Below are 16,045 nucleotides of genomic sequence, written 5' to 3'. Positions count from 1 at the left end.
TGGAGTTCTTTGATAGTTTTTTCATGAATTTAGGTACCTTATTTCCGGATTAAGTCATTGTTCCATTTAATTATCTTCTTTCCAGATTCACTCATTATTACAGGTTCATTTAATCTAAATAGATATCCAAATAGATTAGTTTTCAGATATTCGAATTTATTCAATCTCTCGAGGATTAGTACTTTGCAAATAGTGAAAGTGTATTAAATTATTTGACGTTAAATAATTTGTAGATAGGCAGTTTATTTAATCATTCAATACTAAATAGCTTGCAGATAGTCTGTTGAATCATTTGATGCTAAATAGTTTTCAGATAGTCAAAAATATTATTTTGGCAAGTTTTTTTTTATAGGAAATTATTTAATTGAAATAATTTGAGTGTTTATGGTAGACGTAGGTGAAATGTTTCGGCACATATATTTTTTTCTTAGTTAAGTGTACATATATTATTTTGTCAGTAGTTAAGCATTGCTGATGAAGAGAGTGCAAAGCAGTGCTGGTGAAGTGAGTGAGGTAGTGCTATTTGTGCTGGAAGTGACTGCAATAGAACAGCACTAAGCAGTGCTCGTGAATTGAGGCAATATTGCGGCACTAAGCAGTGTGGTGAAGAAAAGTGCAAATATAATTAAGTTCTTCAATTATTCTTCGATGAGTTCTCGATTGTTCTTCAATATTCTTCGATGAGTTCTTCAATTGTTCTTCTTCGATTGTTCTTCATTATTTATGTTTTTATGTTCTTCGATGAGTTCTTCGATGATTCTTAGATAAGTCATTATTTTATATATTTTCAGATTAATCATTGTTCCATTTAAATATCTTATATCTGGATTCACTCTCCACGGTTCCAAGTGTCTTAAATTTATAGATGCACATGTAGATTTTGTAACAGTTGAAATTTTAGTGTAAAATTATATTTGTAAGTTAATGGGTGAGGAAGGAAGGGGTTTTCAGATACTACTTTTGGCTAGCTGCCACTTATAGCTGAAGACTTGAACCAAATCAAACTTACTAACAATGGAACAGGCTCTACGAGCATAAGTCGCCTCTTACTTTACTTCCTACTTTTGAACCCCGTTTTACTTTCAAGTAAAGAAAACCTGGGGGTTGGCATTGGTATGGTGTGGAACCCATATCAATGTTGATTCCGGGAGCCCTTTCTAGGAAGGGTTCGCCCTTACTAGTTAGGGCTGCCTCACGGTTTAGGGTTCCGTGACAGTACTGGGGGAGGGGGGAGGCTTTGCAGGCCGATCCTTCCTTGGCATTGACGTCCCCTACTGTCTCGACGGTCATGGCCTCAACGCGGTGAGACAGTGGCCAACATGGATCATCATGAGTATGATCTGTGGCTAACTAGTGACATAACACCACAGGTTCAAGTCTCTGCTCATGAAATTTTGTATTCAAAGAAGATGCCGTTACAAAATCTAAGCTGCACGAATTTCAATCTATTATTGGTCCAGGTGTCTGAATTTAAATGTCTTTTCAGATTTATGAGTCATGTATTTAAATATCTTATTTTCAGATTTGTAGGAGTCGTGAACTTTATCTTTTTTCAGGATGAAGATCGTACGTGCGGATCAGGCGTGTTTTCGCTTTACTCAATTTGAAACCGAGAATTGACGGTCTAATTTTTTTTACTCTGCCCTACCCCCGTTAATGCGGTTAACCTAGTCACTATGAGTACTAAAATCACTGCGGTGGTGACCTGTCATTCTTGCAATAAGGATGATAATGAAGGAGAATGGTTTAGATGTGTGTGTGGTGATCAGCGTATCACAGAGAATATATGTATTTTGGTGAAGGAAGCAAAAAGAATATTTCTGTTGCTATTGAAATGAACTGTATAAATTGACATGGTTGCAAATATCAGATGGTCATATACTGAACTCAAAAGAATGCAAAACCTTACATTATGTAATGGAAAGTATTGCTAATTATAGAAATCATGGCAATGATTGCTAATCGAAAAATTAAAATGAGTGTAATATCCAATCGGTAGGAAACAATCAAACACTTCAGGTTGGAGACTTGCTAACTGAAAATTTTATGGCCACTTTTGCCATTGGTGAGACATGGCTGAAAGACATGAAACTGCCAAGATTGCTGATATGATCCCACCTGCGCATAACTTCCTCCACTTCCCGAGGGAAGGTTGAGTTTGGTCGACTGCTTGACTGGACTGATAAAATGTCTCCTGCTAGTGTTTTTATCTGCGTTGATCCAACCAGTGATTGTGTCAGTGTTTAATGATATGGAAAATCAAACTTGTGGAATTTTTAATGATACGGAAAATCAAACATAAGTGTGGAATTTACAATGTGATCAAATACATCTGATGAATAAACAGAATTTTATAATGGTGGTCCTGCTACGAGCACTATGAGGATAGTCAAATTTTTTTAATTTTTAATCTCCTGGGCTTCAATAATTTGAAGATAGTTAAAACTGATTACTTCATTTAATTAGGTTGGTCTTTGTATACAGCAAATCCTGAAAATTATAGAAAACCTTAGATTGCAATGGGTTAATAATTTGTGTACAAACTTAATATCTGATTGTATGTGTAGTGTTTGAGGCTTTTAGCAGTACTGTGTTTTTTTAATTTTAGTGCAATATTTTAAGTTGTTTAGCACCATCGAGTTACAGATGCTAATGTAGATTTTGTAACTGTTGAAAATTTGGTATGTTTCAACTTTAATTAGACAGGTTATTGCTGAGGAAGGAAGGGGCTTTCAGGTACTTAGTGTTTGTGGGCAGCTTCTTCAACAATGTTTTTGTTTCTGGACAGATTTTCGAATTTCTTTGTGAACTCCTTGTAAAGAATAAGTACTGCAGTAAAATATAAATTCAAATTCAAATTCAAATTCAAATTCTTTATTCAGCTGTAGAGCCATATACAAAATATTATGATAAAATTAATAGTTATATACAAATATATTGGAATAAAACAAAGGTCTAAACACAGAAAATGTGTTTAGACCACTCTTTAAAATCTAATGATTTTTAAAACTATCACTGTTAAAAATTGCACAAATTAGTGGTTTTTTGAACTCTTTGCTCTTTGAAACAAGCTTACAATACATTTTCTCACTAATTCATCAAATGTTGGTATTCCTAAAGAAACAAAGTGTCCACTTACTCTCGAAAACCTTTCTATTCCCATCAGGTACCTAAAAGAGTCATTATAACATACCTTAAGTTTTCGTAGGTTTCATTTTTTACATTTCATTGCCAGAGGCATACAATACAGGGAAGTACAGAAAGATCTGAACAAATGCACTTTTGCCTCATCATTGCACATATGGAAGTTCCTTAGCAACATATTGCCTCGCAAGCATTGCCCTCGATAGAGTGATGCAATATGGTCATCGTCCTTCAGATTGTCATTAATATTCATGCCGAGATATTTACATGACTTACGACTTCCAACCTGACGTCATTAATATAGAGTGACGGTTCATCTAAATAACATAAAATTCCTGGGCTTTATAACAAGAACTTTGGTCTTCTTGTCAGGATTGGCTTCAAGATAATGATACTTCAAATATTCCATACTTTTATCTATGAGTATTTGCAACGCTTTTAAAGATGGGGCTAAAAGTATTATATCATCTGCATAAAAGATATGATTCACCTTAACCTCTCCACTGTGCAACCACCTTCCCTGCTGAGGACCTTTGTACTTAAGTCATCCACATATACGGCAAACAGAAGTGCTGATAGAACACTACCCTGTCTAATACCACAACTGGGTTTAAAAGGAGAGGAAAGGACTATTGCCCCACATTACTCTAAAGTCCTGAGTTTTGCACCAGTACTGTAGCAGTGCTATAATGTAAAATGGCACACGTCTTCTCTTTAAAATTTGAAATAATCTTTCATGACCCACTCTATCAAAAGCCTTGGGACATATCCATTGCGCATACAAAAACTGGAGTGTTTTTTGACCTATAAAACTGGCATGTTTGTTTAAAAAGAAAAAGGTGGGCCATATCAGTGCTGTGTTTAGTTTTATAAGCAAATTGATTATCCGAAGTTTGTTAACAAGTCTTTGCATCTTTTGTAGGAGGATGCATTCTAATAGCTTAGAAATAATAGAGGCAAGGGCTATTGGACGATAGTTATTCTTATCAGAGAGAGACTTATGGTAATCCTTAACTAAATTCAGAATTTTTATTTCAGTCAGATTTTTTGATACGAAAGGATGAGCCTGAACAAACAAGTGAACAAAAGTGACAGATGCCACATACAGAGTTGGATGGGCCCATATTCGTAAGTGATTCCCTGTGATTCCATCCAGGCCCGGGGCACTATTTAACGAAAGGGATTTTAAAGCATCTTGAACGTCTTTAACGGAAACAATTGGTATGGTGCTTTCTTCATCTTCATTTTCCATCGACAAAGACATTTGTGGATGGTTTCGTACCTTCCATAATATGAGAATAATGATTCTTCCAACCTTCTGCTATGTTTGACTCTCCTCTTATTCCATCAATACTAAACCGGTAGTTTGGTATTTTCTTTCTTATTTTTGTTTATTGTTTTCCAAGGATTTCTCCTGCTCATATCTCTAGCGATTTTTTCCTTTGTTGTTTTGTTTACCGTCTTCTTGCAGACTTTGAGTGCCTTTTTGAAAATTCCGGTTTAGACAGGACCATCTCATCGTATTGCACACCCGATCTCGGCATTCCCCATTTCCTTCCCATAATAAATACGTTTTGTCTGGCTTGTAAACCCCGGTGGGTGTAATTTGACTTTTTGTTTTCATTCCAAGCCTGGTCTAACCATGACTTTTTATGTACCTCCCCCGGTATTTTTTGTATCCTCCACTCTTAATCAACTGCCTCCAACAAGATCGACAGTCCAACTGTTTCAATTAGAAATACATGGTTTCTGTCTCTGCATCCCCTTGTTCTACAGACAATTGCCTCAACTGGAAGCTCTATTTCTTTTAGTGACTTCTGTCTCGCTTCGAACTTTATATTCATCATTATTTCTAACCTCGTAAGTCATTCTGCGATTATTGGTCCCTGCTACTATGTATGTTGAAAAATCTTGTACACAAAGTTTAAAAACCCAAGAGGCTTGTGGTCTGAGCCTATCTCCTCGTAAAAAACTTTAAAAACATCGAAGTGCACTCAAGAGGGAGTTAGGGCACACAACATGGTCCAGCCACCTCGTGTGACCCGTAGCATCGCTTACCCCACGTATGGGTATCCTGTGGTAATGAGGTAATGTCGGCTGCCCAGCAGTCGTATTCATCACACCACCAAATAATTCTGCACCAAATTCTGATGAAATGTGAGCGTTAAAATCCCCTACAGCAATAACATGATCATTCTGATGTTCTTCAAATAGACATTTCATTTCCTAATTTATTTAAGTATCATCAGTATTAGAAACCGTTATAATAGGCATATAGCAATTGATAACCCTAATCGTGCTACCTAGACTAATATCTATACATAAAAAGCGTTCATCTCTTGTGGGTATTTTCCTGACATACGGAGAGATCTCCTCATGAACTAAAAAAGCTAGACCCCCATATGGCCTTCCTCTCACCAGAGCTTGACTTAGGTCTACTGGTGACGACGATATGGAATCAAACTTAATATCAATATTGTTTAGAAAGTTACTCTCCTGTTGTGGCAAAAATGTTTCTTGCAATGCTATTATCTTATAGTTATTACATAAATTTTTTACAACGTGGACATTTTTCCTGACAGATCTACAGTTAAAAAGTTGCTATATTAATTGAAGCCATGATTAATTTCTTTTTTCGTACCATTTCCTTACCATTACGCCTTTTGGCCAATTAACAGACTGAAAAAGGTAGTTACTTTACATTTTTCAATGCTCTCGATTGATATTTTAAAGGAAACATAATTGTCATGTTTCGCTTGAAGTTTCTGACAATGAAACTGAATTTTTACCAGATATATTTATGACATGGATTTTCAATTCATCTTCATTACATGAGGACTTAACCTAGACACAAAAGAGAAATATTGGTGAGAGGTTCAGCTGCTAGTAGACCGGTACCCTCATTGGTTCCTATTACTGCAGGCTTTCTTCTTAATAACTTGGTTGATGGTGGCGAATCCGGGGTGTGGAACTCAGTGGTCCGTTTACGTTTCTCCTCTGCATCTGCCTTCGCACTTTTCTCCGCTGCCATGGCTGGAGCTCCCATTCGTTCAAAGATGTTGATGATGTCGTGGAGGCCAGATCCTCATCTGAATCATTCTGTAGCGTGACATCCCGAGTAACCGTTTTATTACTCATGCCCTCTCCAGTATACAGTTTAGCAGTTCCTTTAGAAGCTTCGCCAGATGTGAATTTGTCAGTGTTTTTAGTGTCCGACCTTTTTCTGTAAAAATGAAGTAGTTCAGCTTGTTCTGCTATCACTTCATCTGCCGTTTTTCTTTTCTGCTTTTGTCGCATTATTCTCCTTCACTGAAGTCGTTATTTCCTTTTTTGCTACATTTTCTTCTATTTTGAAACTTTTTCTCTAAGCTGCTTATTGGAATTGGAGAGGATCTGAACCTCCGAACGAAGAGCACTAAACAGTTTCAGCACCGTTGCCATGTCGACATGATCCATAGTTACTGGAGGCACTTGGGTACACTTCGTTATACAAAATTCCGTACCTTTAGGTGTAGGTGACTGACACATTAACGTCATAATTTGTCGTATGTTATTTTCCTTCTTCTGAGCCCCACGATATTCCTTTTTCTTTTCGGGGCAGCCGTACTTCTCAAACGCCAGCAGCACTGCCTCCGAGGCTTCCTCCTCACTGTAAAAGTCCATGCAAAGGCTCAGCAAATCCTCCTGATTCATGCAGTCAATCTATTGAAGATAAAGAACAACAAGCCATTGTTTATAAAAACCATACAGTCCGATGCCTCGGATGCTGAATTGATACTTGCCATGATTACTTTTCATTTATTTAGGTGTTCTGAGTGAAAATGACGTAGCTTCACGTCATTGAAACTATGACGAAACGATGACGTCATCGAAAGAAATTTTTCAAGGGGAGTAGTACGCATGCGTTTAGTTTACGGAGGAGACAAAACCTTTAAAACTAAGTCAATTACATGCAACACCAACTGCCAGCACTTGAGTACACATTTCCTCGATTCCTGAGTTATTCATTTCACTGTATTTCGCGCTTGAGGTATTTCCCATGCCTTAGATCCTATAAATAACAGGTGTATTGAGGAGCTCCAAGTGTTCACACTTGTTTACGTTTCTTCTTCTTATTTTATCAAATGAGTTATTTTTGAGCTAATTCTCTGAAGTGTTTAACCTTTAATAGTCGTAAACTTAGTTTTGATAATTGGATAATCAATTTCATAATTAGTCATATTTTTGTTTAATGAAAATAGAACTCTTTATATATATTTTTTAAATTTTAAATATAAATGTATCAGAGCACAAATTAATATTTTTTTTCTTTTGTTTCAGGATGATATACTGGATCATCAATGCTGCTCAGAAGAAACAAACTGCTTGTCTATGCAGTGCGGGTGTATTACAAATGTTTGCGAAAAAGTGGTGTCTGTAGATATTTAGGTGAGGATACCATGAAAAGCCTTCCCTTTTTCCTTTAATGTTTGTCTTTTTTTACTAGGATGCCTCTAATATACGTATTGCACTTCTGGGGAACTTTGTCGTCCCAGATTGTACTTGTGTAAGTGGATGATAAATGATTCCTATTCTGAAGAATTAGGGGCACGTGCTTTCCTCTGTGAATTGGGTATTCGATTTTTGTTGGAAGTTTTCACACAAACACATTTGTGTTCAGTCGGAATTCACCCATGGTCAACTACTTTGAGAATGAATAGGTTGGTTAAAAATTGAAACCAATATGGCAGCAGTAAATTATAAATATAAATATTTCTTCAAAATAAGGTGTATTTCGGGAAGCTCATTCTCTCGAGTATTAATCTTTTGTAGTCGGTAAACTTATTGCAATAACATGTTTTATTAACTGGGTAAGAATTTTTATAATGCTTATTAATTACCATTTTCTTAAAATAAAGAACAAATACTTAAATTCTTAAAAAAAATAAAGTGGAATGTTCCAATGCCAAAAGCCTGCTTTAATGGACACCTGGAGAGATAACTAATTACATTATTTTATCTTTGTTACAGGAAACTGTACTGGATCATCTGACTCGGAAAAATTAAATACAGGGTTGAAGTTCTCGTTGTAGATTTTGATATGGATTGGAGGTTTGTAAAAGAGCTAGTTACAGATCATTTTACAGATTTATTATATAAAGGAAAAAAACTCTCTCATCTCGTGGAGGCTAAATAGTTAGATTGTCAAAGAAAGTATTTACTCTTTCAAGGCTAAATAGTTAGCTGATAGTCAAAGAATTTATCTAATCTCTAGGCTGAATAGTTTGGAGATGGTAAAAAAATTAAAGTATATTTAATCTCTTGAGGCTAGATAGTTTTCAGATAGTCAGAAAATTTACGTTATCTCTCGAGGATAAATAATTTACAGATAATGGAGGATTTAGTCATTCGATGCTAAATAGTTTGTGGATCGTCAGTTTATTTCATCACTTGATGCTAAATATTGTGCAGAGTCGAAACTATTATTTAGGTGAAGTTCCTTTGTCAAATCCTGGAACTGAAATGAAATAATTTGAGTCTATAGGTTTATGGTAAACGAGGTGAAATATTTGTGTACATATATTTTTGTGTTAGTAGTTAAGCAGTGCTGGTGAATAGTGAAATGTACGAAACAGTGATGAAGTGACTACAATAGTATGGCACTAAACCGTGTTTGTGAAGAGAGTGCAGTTTGTGAAGAGAGTGCAGTAAGCAGCACGGGTGAAGTGAGTGCAATAGTACGGCACTAAGTAATACTTGTCAAGTGAATGCAATAGTACGGGACTAAGCAGCATGCGTGAAGTGAGTGCAATAGTACGGCACCAATCAGTGCTGGTGAAGAAACTGCAAATATGACTTAAGTTCTTCAATTTTTCTTCAATAAGTTCTTAGATTGTTCTTCGTAGAACTTTGATAGTTTTTTCATGAACTTGTATACCTTGTTAACAGATTGTCATTGTTCCATTTAATTATCTTATTTCCAGGTTCACTCTTTATTCCAGGTTCATTTAATTTACATAACCTATTTCCAGATAAGGTAGTTTTCAGATTTTTGAATTTATTCAATCTATAGTGCAAATCTAGTTTGTAGATAGTAAAAGTATATTTAATAATTTGGCGCTAAATATTTTAGATTGTCTATTTAATCATTTGATGGTAAATAGTTTGAAGAGAGTTAACTTAATTATTCAATGCCAAATAGTTTGCAGATATTCGGTTTATTTAATCATTTGATGCTAAATAGTGTTCAGATAGTAGAAACTATTATTTTGGTAAGTTTTTTTACATGAAATTATTGAATTGAAATAATTTGAGTCGATGGATTTGCGGTAGACATAGGTGAAATGTTTGTGTACATATGTTGTTAGTAGTTAAGTGTACATACATTATTTTGTCAGTAGTTAAGCAGTGCTGGTGAAGTGAGTGAGGTAGTGCTATTTGTGCTGGAAGTGACTGCAATAGAACAGCACTAAGCAGTGCTCGTGAATTGAGGAAATATTACGGCACTAACCAGTGTAGTGAAGAAAGTGCAAATATGACTAAGTTCTTCGGTTGTTCTTCAATTGTTCTTCGATGAGTTCTTCGATTGTTCTTCGATATAGAATTTTTTCATATTTATATATTTTCAGATTTAGTCGTTGTTCCATTTAAATATCTTATTTCTGGATTCACTCTCCACGGTTCCACGTGTCTTAAATTTATAGGTGCACATGTAGATTTTGTAACGGTTGAAATTTTAGTGTAAAATTATATTTGTAAGTTAATGGGTGAGGAAGGAAGGGGTTTTCAGTTACTACTTTTGGCTAGCTGCCACTTATAGCTGAAGACTTGAACCAAATCAAACTTACTAACAATGGAACAGGCTCTACGAGCATAAGTCGCCTCTTACTTTACTTCCTACTTTTGAACCCCTTTTACTTTCAAGTAAAGAAACCTGGGGTTGGCATTGGTATGGTGTGGAAACCCATATCAATGTTGATTCCGGGAGTCCCTTTCTAGGAAGGGTTCGCCCTTACTAGTTAGGGGCTTGCCTCACGGTTTAGGGTTCCGTGACAGTACTGGGGGAGGGGAGGCTTTGACAGGCCGATCCTTCCTTGGCATTGACGTCCCCTACTGTCTCGACGGTCATGGCCTCAACGCGGTGAGACAGTGGCACTATAGATCATAATAATGTATGATCTGTGGCTAACTAGTGACCATAACACCACAGGTTCAAGTCTCTGCTCATGAAATTTTGTATTCAAAGAAAATCCTGTTACAAAATCTAAGCTACAAGAATTTCAATCTATTATCGGTTTCAGGTGTCTGAATTTAAATGTCTTCTTTTCAGATTTGAGTCTTGTATTTAAATATCTTCTTTTCAGGTTTGTAGGAGTCGTAAACTTTATCTTTTTTCAGGATGAAGAGCGTACGTGCGGATTGGGCGTGTTTTCGCTTTACTCAATTTGAAACTGAGAATTGATGGTCTAATTTTTTTTTACTCTGCCCTACCCCTGTTAATGCGGTTAATTTTCGCTTTACTCAATTTGAAACTGAGAATTGATGGTCTAATTTTATTTTTACTTTGCCCTACCCCCGTTAATGCGGTTAACCTAGTCACTGCGGCGGTGACCTATCATTCTTGCAATAAGGATGATAATGAAGGAGAATGGTTTAATGTGTATGTGGTGATTAGCGTATCACAAAGAATGTGTGTATCTTGGTGAAGGAAGCAAAAAGAATATTTCTGTTGCTATTGAAATGAACTGTATAAATTGACATGGTTGCAAATATCAGATGGTCATATACTGAACTCAAAAGAATGCAAAACCTTACATTATGTAATGGAAAGTATTGCTAATTATAGAGATCATGGCAATGATTGCTAATAGAAAATTAAAATGAGTGTGAATATCCAATCGGTAGGAAATCAAACACTTCAGATTGGAGACTTGCTAACTGAAAATTTTATGGCAATTTTTGCCATTGGTGAGACATGGCTGAAAGACTATGAAACTGCCAAGATTGCTGATATGATCCCACCTGCGCATAACTTCCTCCACTTCCCGAGGGAAGGTTGAGTTTGGTCGACTGCTTGACTGGACTGATAAAATGTCTCCTGCTAGTGTTTTTATCTGCGTTGTTCCAACCAGTGATGGTGTCAGTGTTTAATGATACGGAAAATCAAACATAAGTGTGGAATTTACAATGTGATCAAATACATCTGATGAATAAACAGAGACTTTTATAATCGTGGTCCTGCTACGAGCACTATGGGGATAGTCAAATATTTTTTAATCTTCCTAGGCTAAATAATTTGAAGATAGTTAAAACTGATTACTTCATTAAATAGGTTTTATTTTTACAGCAAATCCTGAAATTATTGAAAACTTAGAGGCAATGGGTTCATAGTTTGGGTAGAAACTTTATAATATCTCATTGTATGTGTAGTGTTTGAGGCTATGTAGTAATGGTGTTTTTTAATTTAGTGCAGTAGTTTAAGTTGGTTAGCACCAATAGTTAGATGCTAATGTAGATTTTGTTACTGTTGAAATTTTGGTAGGTTCAACTTTTATTTGTCAGGTTAATGGCTGAGGAAGGAAGGGGCTTTCAGGTACTTAGTGTTTGTGGGCAGCTTCTCCAACAAATGTTTGTTTGTTTCTGGTCAGATTTCAAACTTTGTGAACCCCTTAAAAAGAATAAGACTGCAGTAAAATACAAATAATTACCAAAATTAGTTATTTTTGAGCTAATTCTCTGAAGTGTTAACCTTTAATAGTCTGTAAACATGGTGTTGTTAATTGGATAATCAATTTCATCATTTGTCATGTTTTTGTCTAATGAAAATAGAACTCTAATATTTTTTAAAAATTTTTATATAGAAATCCTGTATCAGAGCAGCAAATTAATATTTTTTACTTTTGTTTCAGGATGATATACTGGATCATCTCTGCTGCTCAGAAGAAACAAATTGCTTGTCTATGCAGTGCGGGTGCATTACAAATGTTTTTGCGAAAAAGTGGCGTCTGTAGATATTTAGGTGAGGATACCATGAAAAGAGCCTTCCTTTTTTCCTTTAGTGGATTTTGTCTTTTTTTCTACATAGGATGTCTTTTTTTACTAGGATGCCTCTAATATACGTATTGCACTTCTGGGGAACTTTGTCGTCCCAGATTGTACTTGTGTAAGTGGATGATAAATGATTCCTATTCTGAAGAATTAGGGGCACGTGCTGTCCTCTGTGAATTGGGTATTTGATTTTTGTTGGAAGTTTCACAAACACATTTGTGTTCAGTCGGAATTCACCCATGGTCAACTCCTTTAAGAGTGAATAGATTGGTTAAAAATTGATACCAATATGCCAGTAGTAAATTATAAATATATACTTCTTCAAAATAAGGTATATTTCGGAAGCTCATTCTCTCTAGTATTAATCTTTCCGAGTCGGTAAGCTTATTGCAATAACATATTGTTATTAACTGGTAAAGAATCTTTATAATGCTTATTAATTACCATTTCATTAAAATAAAGGTCAAATATTTTCTTAATTCATTAAATAAAAATAAGTGATGTTCCAATGCCAAAAGCCTGCTTTAATGGACACCTGGAGAGATAACAAATTAAGATTATTTTATCTTTGTTACAGGAAACTGTACTGGATTATCTTGACTCGGAAGACTTAAATACAGGGTTGAAGTTCTCGTTGCAGATTTTGACATGGATTGGAGGTTTGTAGAAGAGCTAGTTAACCGATTTATTTTATAAAAGATAAAAGAAAAAAACTATTTCATCTCGTTGAGGCTAAATAGTTAGATTGTCAAAGAAAGTATTTTCTCTTTCAAGGCTAAATAGTTAGCTGATAGTCAAAGAATTTATCTACTAAAAAAATTAAAGTATGTTTAATCTCTCGAGGCTAGATTGTTTTCAGATAGTCAGAAAATTTAAGTTATCTCTCGAGGATAAGTAATTTACAGATAATGGAGGATTTAATCATTCGATGCTAAATAGTTTGTGGATTGTTAGTTTCTTTAATTATTCGACACAAACTAGTTTGCAGATACTGTAGTCAGTTTATTTCATCACTTGATGCTAAATATTGTGCACAGTCAAAACTATTATTTTGGTAAAGTTTCCTTTGTCAAATCCTGGAACTGAAATAATTTGAATCAATAGGTTTATGGTAAACGAGGTGAAATATTTGTGTACATATATTTTTGTGTTAGTAGTTAAGCAGTGCTGGTGAATAGTGAAATAGTACGAAGCAGTGATGAATTGACTAAAATAGAATGGCACTAAGCCGTGATTGTGAAGTGAGTGCAGTAAGCAGCACGGGTGAAGTGAGTGCAATAGTACGGCACTAATCAGATTAAGTCATTGTTCCATTTATCCTTCCGATTTTCACTCTTTATTTCAAAGTTCATTTTATTTAAATTTCCCGGATCAAGTCATTGATCCATGTATCTTATTCCTGGATTCACTCATTATTCCAGGTTCATATAGTTAAAGTGTCTTATTTTTCCGAATGTCATTATTCCATTTAATTACCTTATTTCCCGTTCCCGATTAATTCAATATTCCAGGTTCATTTAATTTACATAACCTATTTCTAGATAAGCTAGTTTTCAGATTTTTGAATTTACTCAATCTATCGAGGATATCTAGTTTGTAGATAGTAAAAGTACATTTAATCATTTTGGCGCTTAATATTTTTAATTGTCCATTTAATCATTTGATGCTAAATAGTTTGAAGATAGTTAACTTTTAATTATTCAATGCCAATAGTTTTTGCAGATATTCGGTTTTATTTTAATTTAATTGGATGCCCTAAATTGAGTTTTCCAGATAGTAGAAAGTATTATTTTGGTAAGTTTCTTTTATAGGAAATTATTGAATTGAAATAATTTGGAGTCAATGGGTTTATGGTAGACGTAGGTGAAATGTTTCTCTACATATATTATTTTGTGTTAGTAGTTAAATGAACAGTGTTAGTAGTTAAGCGTACATACATTATTTTGTCAGTAGTTAAGCAGTGCTGGTGAAGTGAGTGCAACAGTGCAAAGCAGTGCTGGTGAAGTGAGTGCAATAGTGCAAAGCAGTGCTGGTGAAGTGAGTGAGGTAGTGCTATTTGTGCTAGAAGTGACTGCAACAGAACAGCACTAAGCAGTGCTCGTGAATTCAAGCAATATTACGGCACTAAGCAGTGGTGAAGAAAGTGCAAACTATGACTTAAGTTCTTCGATTGTTCTTCAATTATTCTTCGATGAGTTCTTCGATTGTTCTTCGATATAGAATTTTTTTTCGTTTCATATTTTATATATTTTCAGATTAAGTCATTGTTCTATTTAAATATCTTATTTCTGGATTCACTCTCCACGGTTCCACGTGTCTTAAATTTATAGGTGTACATGTAGATTTTGTAACGGTTGAAATTTTAGTGTAAAATTATATTTGTAAGTTAATGGGTGAGGAAGGAAGGGGTTTTCAGTTACTTAGTGTTTGTGGGCAGCTTCTCCAACAAATTTTTGTTTCTGGTCAGATTTCAAACTTGGTGAACTCGTTAAAAAGAATTATAAGGTTCAAATTTATGCAAATATGACTGCAGTAAAATACAAATATAATTATTTTACCAAATGAGTTATATTTTTGAAGTAATTCTCTGAATTGTTAACCTTTAATAGTCGGTGAACTTAGTTTTGTTAATTGGATAATAAATGTCATAATTTGTCATATTTCTTTTTAATGAAAATAGAACTCTAGTATTTTTTAACATTTTAAACCGAAATCCTGTATCAGAGCAGCAAATTAATTTGTCTTTTGTTTCAGGATGATGTACTGGATCATCAATTCTGCTCAGAAGAAACAAACTGCTTGTCTAAGCAGTGCGGGTGTATTACAAATGTTTTGTAGAAAAGTGGTGTCTGTAGATATTTAGGTGAGCATACCATGAAAAGCCTTCCCATTTCCCTTTAGTGTTTTTGTCTATTTTTTACTAGGATGCCTCTAATGGGCAAGTAGACGTAATCTTTGAGAAATAATTATCTATTTTAAGGGAACAGATTCTAAGATATAACATATAATGAACCTTAAGGGAAAGAAATAAAAAATATTTTATAATGTACGTGAATATGATTTCCTAAAGTTAATAAGATTCCCTTTTGTTTAGTTCTTGTTAACTACAAGTCTCTCTTAATATTACACGAGAAATAGTGAATGTTTGGAACCTAGATTAAGAGCATAATGACATTCCTTTAAAAAAAAAAACTACCCTAAACAGTTTTCCCAACCATTTGTAATTCTTTTGTTCCGATAGTAGTTCCTTGTTATTATAAGTTTTGGTGAAGTAGTGTATGGGAGTCTGCTGGTCTGGAATTAAAAGTGCAGAGATTATATTATTAAAACATTTGACTGTATTTTAACATTGCTGTCATTTTTGGACAACGCAAATGTGTTAGCGTTATGAAACTTGGATTAAAATTGCTATTAGAAAATCTGTCGAAACATAGATAATCCTCCTATTTCGCTTTGTTTCAAATAAGGGAGGCGACGGATAACGGTGACAAGTGTTTTATTATTTTCGAAATTACCACCATTCTAAATTATCATACTGTTATAAATTTCATTCGGTTTGTCCGAAAGTATTAAACTAAAGAAAATAGTTATGTTTTAATTTTCCTAGTCTACCAAAATGTATTTACAGTTGAATTTCTGCAGCCTCCGCAATAAAAAAAAAGAAAAAAGTGTACAATTTAAAAGGAAACTTTGATCGCGTTTTGACTTTCCTCCATTTTCACCTCAAGCTTTGTTGTCGTTCTCTCATCTGTGAGAGGTTCGCGACAGTTTCATGCTTTGATATCTGGTAAACAAAATCTATAGCATCTGTAGCGACACGATTTGGTGGGATATAAATCCTAATCTTCTAGGAAAGTGGTGTTAGATGCGTTGT

The 16,045-nt window shown here is 34.7% G+C and overlaps 1 long non-coding RNA gene across 1 annotated transcript; it reads left to right on the top strand.

Moving 5' to 3' along the window:
• Positions 1-7,462: 7,462 nt before the first annotated feature.
• LOC135204471 (uncharacterized) lies at positions 7,463-15,195 on the top strand. The gene is made up of 5 exons (XR_010312241.1): positions 7,463-7,572; positions 8,155-8,235; positions 12,033-12,142; positions 12,749-12,830; positions 14,926-15,195. It is a non-coding gene; the product is annotated as an uncharacterized LOC135204471 (long non-coding RNA).
• The last annotated feature ends 850 nt before the right edge of the window (positions 15,196-16,045 follow it).

This window comes from Macrobrachium nipponense, chromosome 47 (assembly GCF_015104395.2).
Source record: "Macrobrachium nipponense isolate FS-2020 chromosome 47, ASM1510439v2, whole genome shotgun sequence".
NCBI lineage: Eukaryota > Metazoa > Arthropoda > Malacostraca > Decapoda > Palaemonidae > Macrobrachium > Macrobrachium nipponense.
Note: the sequence above shows the minus strand (reverse complement) of the source record. Positions and strands in the feature narration are given on the sequence as shown.